Below are 6137 nucleotides of genomic sequence, written 5' to 3'. Positions count from 1 at the left end.
CAACTCCGCCCCATCAAACATATCTAGAGCCCTTATCTGACGGAATAGCCTTATTACTCCAGCAGCAGCATAGGCCTATATATGCAAATATCTCTCAAATATTTTAAAGCATAAAGGTTAAACAATAATGTCGATTGCGCCTTTATATCCTAATGTAAAGTCAATGCAACCACATGACAGGTTCTGTAGACAATAATTGCCTCCGCCAGGCCGAAAGGCATGGCCGAGACTATGATTGCACATTTGTTTGTGTTTTCCATCTGTGAACAGCTAAGCTCCGGCACTGTTGCCTTGATCGCAGCAAAACTGTGCACACACACACCCTGGATGCCAGAGCTGAACCTCTGCCCCAAATGTTTCACATGGGCCTGTTATAGCGCCACCAGGAGGCCAATTTTTGCTAAACAAATTATTGACAACACTCCTACAGATTTTGTCCAAACATCACGCAAATCGGTACACAATATCTCTATAGTCATTAAACAAAACCGGTCTTTCAGATTTTTCATATTCCATGCTGATTGACTAAGATTGGCTTCCAAAGTTTGCAGGAGTGCTTCTTTTCAACAAAATGCCTCAAATCATGAACACAGTGTGCGATTTCCGGGAAATTTTGCACGCACATTCCCACTAGGCCGAGGAAGAAATGCCACTTGAACATTTTCAAATCAGCCTCATGTGGCGCTATAACAGGCCAATTCGTGTTTGTACCTATAACTGCACCAATCTGTGTAAAACTTGTATGAGCACTCCCTAGAGGCCAAGGAAAAACCTTTGCCCTGCATTTTTCACATTTGCCTTTTATAGCGCCACCAGGAGGCCGACTTATGTAAAAAAATATATATATATTACTCCTTCAAAATGTATCCAAATTTTACATAAATCGGTACACATGATCTCTATAGTCATGTGATCAAGAAAGATCTGTTAGATTTTTCATATTCCATCCTGATTGGCTAAGATTGACATCTAAAGTTTGCAGGAGTGGCTGTTTTGAACAAAATGCGCAGATCATGAATGCAGTGTCCGATTGCCTCTTTGAGGAACAAATACCACCCTTGTAACATTGCCCTACTATAGCGCCACCAGCCCAGGAGGTCAATTTTTGCAACAAAAAAAATATATATAGGCCCCTACAAATTTTGTCCAAACATCACGAAAATCGGTAGCCTACACATTACCTCTATAGTCAAGTGATAAGATTTTTCATATTCCTGATAGGCGAATTCCAAAAATTGCTGGCCCACAATAACCTACCTGACCTGGCGGAGACCAGTGAGCACTTTTTCTAGTTGCTCACTATCATTAACATCCCAACAGGGTGTGTGTTTATGTTTAGCCTATATGTCTGTGTGTTTATGCTAGGGGCGCGTGTGTGTGTGTGTGTGTGTGTGTGTGTGTGTGTGTGTGTGTGTGTGTGTGTGTGTGTGTGTGTGTGTGTGTGTGTGTGTGTGTGTGTGTGCGTGCGTGCGTGCGTGCGCGCACGAGACCGCGGCGAGTCAAGAGTAAAATTTCACACCTGAGTTATTGGCTGTGTCTTTCGGTCCAGGCAATGAAAGTAATGAGAGAGAATTCAATTCTCCGGCACAATATTTACATTCTAACACAGTAGCTTTGATCTACTTCTGGATGGCATATTGAGAGCGACTGCGGGCCGTTCATCAACCGTGGAAAGGTGTGATGAGTTGTGATTCCTCGCAAAGTTGGTTTTTGCACCTGGGCCTGGTGAAGTTGAATGAAGTTGAATACATGCAAACAAATGCTTTTGTTCTTCGGGACAAAGCCGCTCCCTCGCTCTGGACTCGTACTCAAACACAGTCCGCTATTGTTTCCCCTTCATTGCTTCTTGTCACTCTTCATGTCAAAGTTTAATTAGGACAACGAGCTTTTGCAGGCTCATTTCGCACTTCAGCAACTTTCTAACACTTCATAATGAGAGAGACCCAGAGAAAGGAGAGAAGAGTGAAAGAGTTGACACAGAGAGCGAGAGAAATGAAGGGATTGAGGGATGTGTGTGTGTGTGTGTGTGTGCATGAGCGCGCCCGTGCGAGCGTGTGCATGTGTGTGTGTGTGTGTGTGTGTGTGTGTGTGTGAGAGAGAGAGAGAGAGAGAGAGAGAGAGAGAGAGAGAGAGAGAGAGAGAGAGAGAGAGAGAGAGAGAGAGAGAGATATGCAAAACACAGGTGCAGACCCATGCAAATAAATTGTAACTGCTTTGGAAGTGGTGTGCCGATTTCCTAAAACAAATCGGGAGATTATCAAAAAGCAAGTGAGAAATCAAAGCTTTTTTGTTCCACTTAGCCCAACCTGCTGTTCCACAATAGGGGGGAAAAAATCTGCTGACCTGTAGCCTTGAAGTCATGGTGGTAGGGTAGGAATATTGTAAGCATATATTGCTATTTAACAGTCATTTGTTGTTATATTTTTACCTATAAAGCGAGTGATCAATTATCTAGATGACGGAGGGTTAGGAGTGGATCCTGTCGTGGGAAAGTTGAGCCAGGTGACCTCTTCCTCTAGGCTTGGCTGCCCAGGCTAATTGGTGCTGCACACCTTCTAATGAAGGTCAAGTCTCCTCCCATTAGCAGGCTTCAGAGCCAGTTAAAATCACTACCCAGACAGCTAATTGCAGCATTATTTCTTTTGTTGGGAACCTGTTATTGGTTAAACGCAGATTAAGAGAAAAGGGACATGGAGGCATTTAATATTAATTTTGGTTGGAATTATGATGCAATTGTCTGATTTAACATATTGGTTTTCATTTTTCAAGTCTCTACAGTAACTTACTTTTTGGGGAACACACCATTTACCTTTGCCAACAGCTTTTTAGATTATGAGGCTGTTGAGGCTGTACACATCTTTAAGGATCTAGTTGGACATCGAAAATATAAGAAAGTAGAGTGATTTGTCTATTTGTACAATGTGAAGGAAATAGAATAGCTAGAATTAGCTAAGCTGTATGAAATGAAGTGAGGGTGAGAGGAGAGAGGGAAAACAGCAGAGCAACCCAAATCCTTCACTAACAAGGCACTGCAGGCACGCGAGCGCGCGCACACCCACACACGCACACGCACGCACGCACGCACGCACGCACGCACGCACGCACGCACGCACGCACGCACGCACGCACGCACGCACGCACGCACGCACCCACCCACCCACACACACACAAATGCACGCACGCACGCACGCATGCACGCGCACACACACACACACACACACACACACACACACACACACACACACACACACTTTGTACATGCAAAGATACATCAATGACTTGCATTCACACATTATGTTATATTTACAATTATATTACAGTAGCCTTGACGCTGACCACTGAATACCTGAAATAAACTGCTTAACCACCGTTATTCATTGGTCAACCTTCGTCAGTAAATATATTCTCATGAATATATTCACACTTTGTGGCTAAATACATATACTGTATATACAGTATAAAAAATGCCGATGTAGAGAGTGATACAGACAAGGATGGGGAGATGGGGTTGAGAGCAGCGATAGAGAGAGAGAGAGAGAGAGAGAGAGAGAGAGAGAGAGAGAGAGAGAGAGAGAGAGAGAGAGAGAGAGAGAGAGAGAGAGAGAGAGAGACCACTGAGATAACTCCGTCCAGGTGTTCAGGCCCAAACAAAGACCCTTTTCAGGCCCTGATGAGAACTCAGCGGTCCCCCGCTTGTTGCAAAATATACAGGAGGGGAAAAAATAGAGCAACACTTGAGCAGATGGTTATATTCTGTTACAATACCAAAATATGGGTGAGTGGCAAGCCTCTCCAATTAAATGAGTCTCCTCACTGGTCAGAAACAAACCTATTAGTTGGAGAGTTTTGCACTATGACCAAAGTAGATAAACTTATGCGTGTGCTGAACAAGATTTCCATCAACTACAGTATGTCTGTGCATGTTTGTGTATATATATATATATATATATATATATATATATATATATATATATATATATATATATATATATATATGTATATATGTTCAGCACACACATACGTTTATCTACTTTATATACGTATATGCATGCTGTATGTGTTAATGGATTACATAAAACTATAGATACCATTATGGACAATGTATATTAGAAAGGAATGGTTTACTGCATAAAATTGTAAAGTTTCCAATTCCCGGAGACCCATGTTGCATGTCTTTTCCCCTTCCATGTCCTCGGATTCCTATCTCTCTTCTTTGCTGTCTAAATAAAATTAAAATAATGTTTCCTAAAAAATATTATATAAAAAAATGAATGGTTTCCTGCACCAGTAAAGTCTAACATAAATGAGGGGGAGAGAGATTTTCATTCTGTGAATAAGCTGTGTGAATGAATGGCTGGGAGCTGTTCTATTGGTTTGCAGCAGGTTATCTGTCTGTCTGACAGCACTCTCTCATCCCTTCTTCCCTGAGCTGACAGAGGTGAGCTCCCAGGCTTTGATGTCAGGAAGGGACTCTTACCCGATGCTGTTTCTCACCAATTCACATCACTCTGGCCCGCTTTATCTGGACGGTTAAGGGAGTGAGAGAGAGCTTTGTGTTTAAGATCAGAGCAATTTGCACGTTCATTGACAAACGGCGTAGAACAAAAGGAGCTTAGATATAGAATCTCTCATCACTACTCCTAATGGGCTGTAGATTAACTTTCCTACTCGATGACATTGCCCCACTTGTAGCAGTTTGGAGACCTGGCCTCACAGTTAGTAAAGAAAGTTGATGCCTTGCATCCCTGGGAGATGTCTAGTGAGAGAGAAAGATGTTATAGTGGCACTATATGATGATAGTAATAACACAACAATAATGATAATAGTTTTGAACTATACCACATATCTGTAACAGGCATTATGGTATTACAAACCATTCCAGTCATTTGGGAATTGTGATTCAAGATACTGAATGACTTAACTTTTACATGTCTTCATGTGCATTTAATCATCAAAACATGAGTTTATTAAAGAAGAATGTGGGAGAGATTGATGCCATTATGCACAAATGCTGTAAAGCCTCCAAACCTGGCCTTTACACTCGTATTCAACCTATTATCTTAGACTCCAGTGGGATTTAGAGTCTGTCATGTTCACAATTCAAAGCCAGTCAGCAACAACCGTGAGGCCATCACAGCTACACAGAAGACATGTTTCACTCCCTGGTCCAAAACAAATACGCATCCATGATGAAGTGGGAATACCCAGCAGACTAATTAGTCATCCTTTATTTCATAAGCGGGGAGGCTGAGAACCACATGACCTTGCAGACCCGAGAAACACACACGCACACGCATGAATGCGCACGCGTGCGCGCGCGCGCACACACACACACACACACACACACACACACACACACACACACACACACACACACACACACACACACACACACACACACACACACACACACACACACACACACACACACACACACGCTTTCTTCTCAACATAGCTACAAAAATACAAATAGTTTAAGGGAGTTTTGGAAATGTGTAGCTGTTTATTTAAAAGCCCATCAACTTGACCAATCACATTTATAAATGATTGTTGACTTTGATTGATTTGATTGGACTTAATAATATTCATCCAAAGATCAGTTGCTTTCTCCCATTTTCAAACAGGGGTTATTAGGTACATTGTGAAATCAGAGATATGCCAAAGTGCTGGTAATACACATGAACATAAAAAATTGGAACATCTACACACAAAGAAACTATGAACACGCACAAGGGCTGAAACTCTAAAAACATGCTGTCACATGATCCAGCACTTCATGCTATTTTAGCGGTTTTGAATTAATTGGCATAAACAGGTATATCACTTTACCCCAATATGCTCTCTATCTCTTCGCTAAGCGTGGCCTGCTTTGAGGCCACTGTGGTGGGCTGTTTGGGTGAAAGGGAGCTGAGGAGATAGAGTGTCACAGTGCGGGTATACCCACGTCCCAGCTCAAGACAGAAGAATGTAGTTGTATTGTGTTGGGATGCAAGGCTCCTTGTCAAAAGCTCTCCCCTAATGTGGAGGATTGAATGACTGAACAATGTTTACATCTCCCTTTTGGCCTGGGAGGGAGAGCCCTGAGAGGGGAACGTGAGGCTGAGGAAGGACTATTAGTGGCAAACACTACGGCTGCC

This window comes from Gymnoscopelus braueri (assembly GCF_963280865.1).
Source record: "Gymnoscopelus braueri genome assembly, chromosome: 1".
Lineage (NCBI taxonomy): Eukaryota > Metazoa > Chordata > Actinopteri > Myctophiformes > Myctophidae > Gymnoscopelus > Gymnoscopelus braueri.
The sequence above is the reverse complement of the archived record's forward strand: the minus strand, read 5'-3'. Positions refer to the sequence as shown.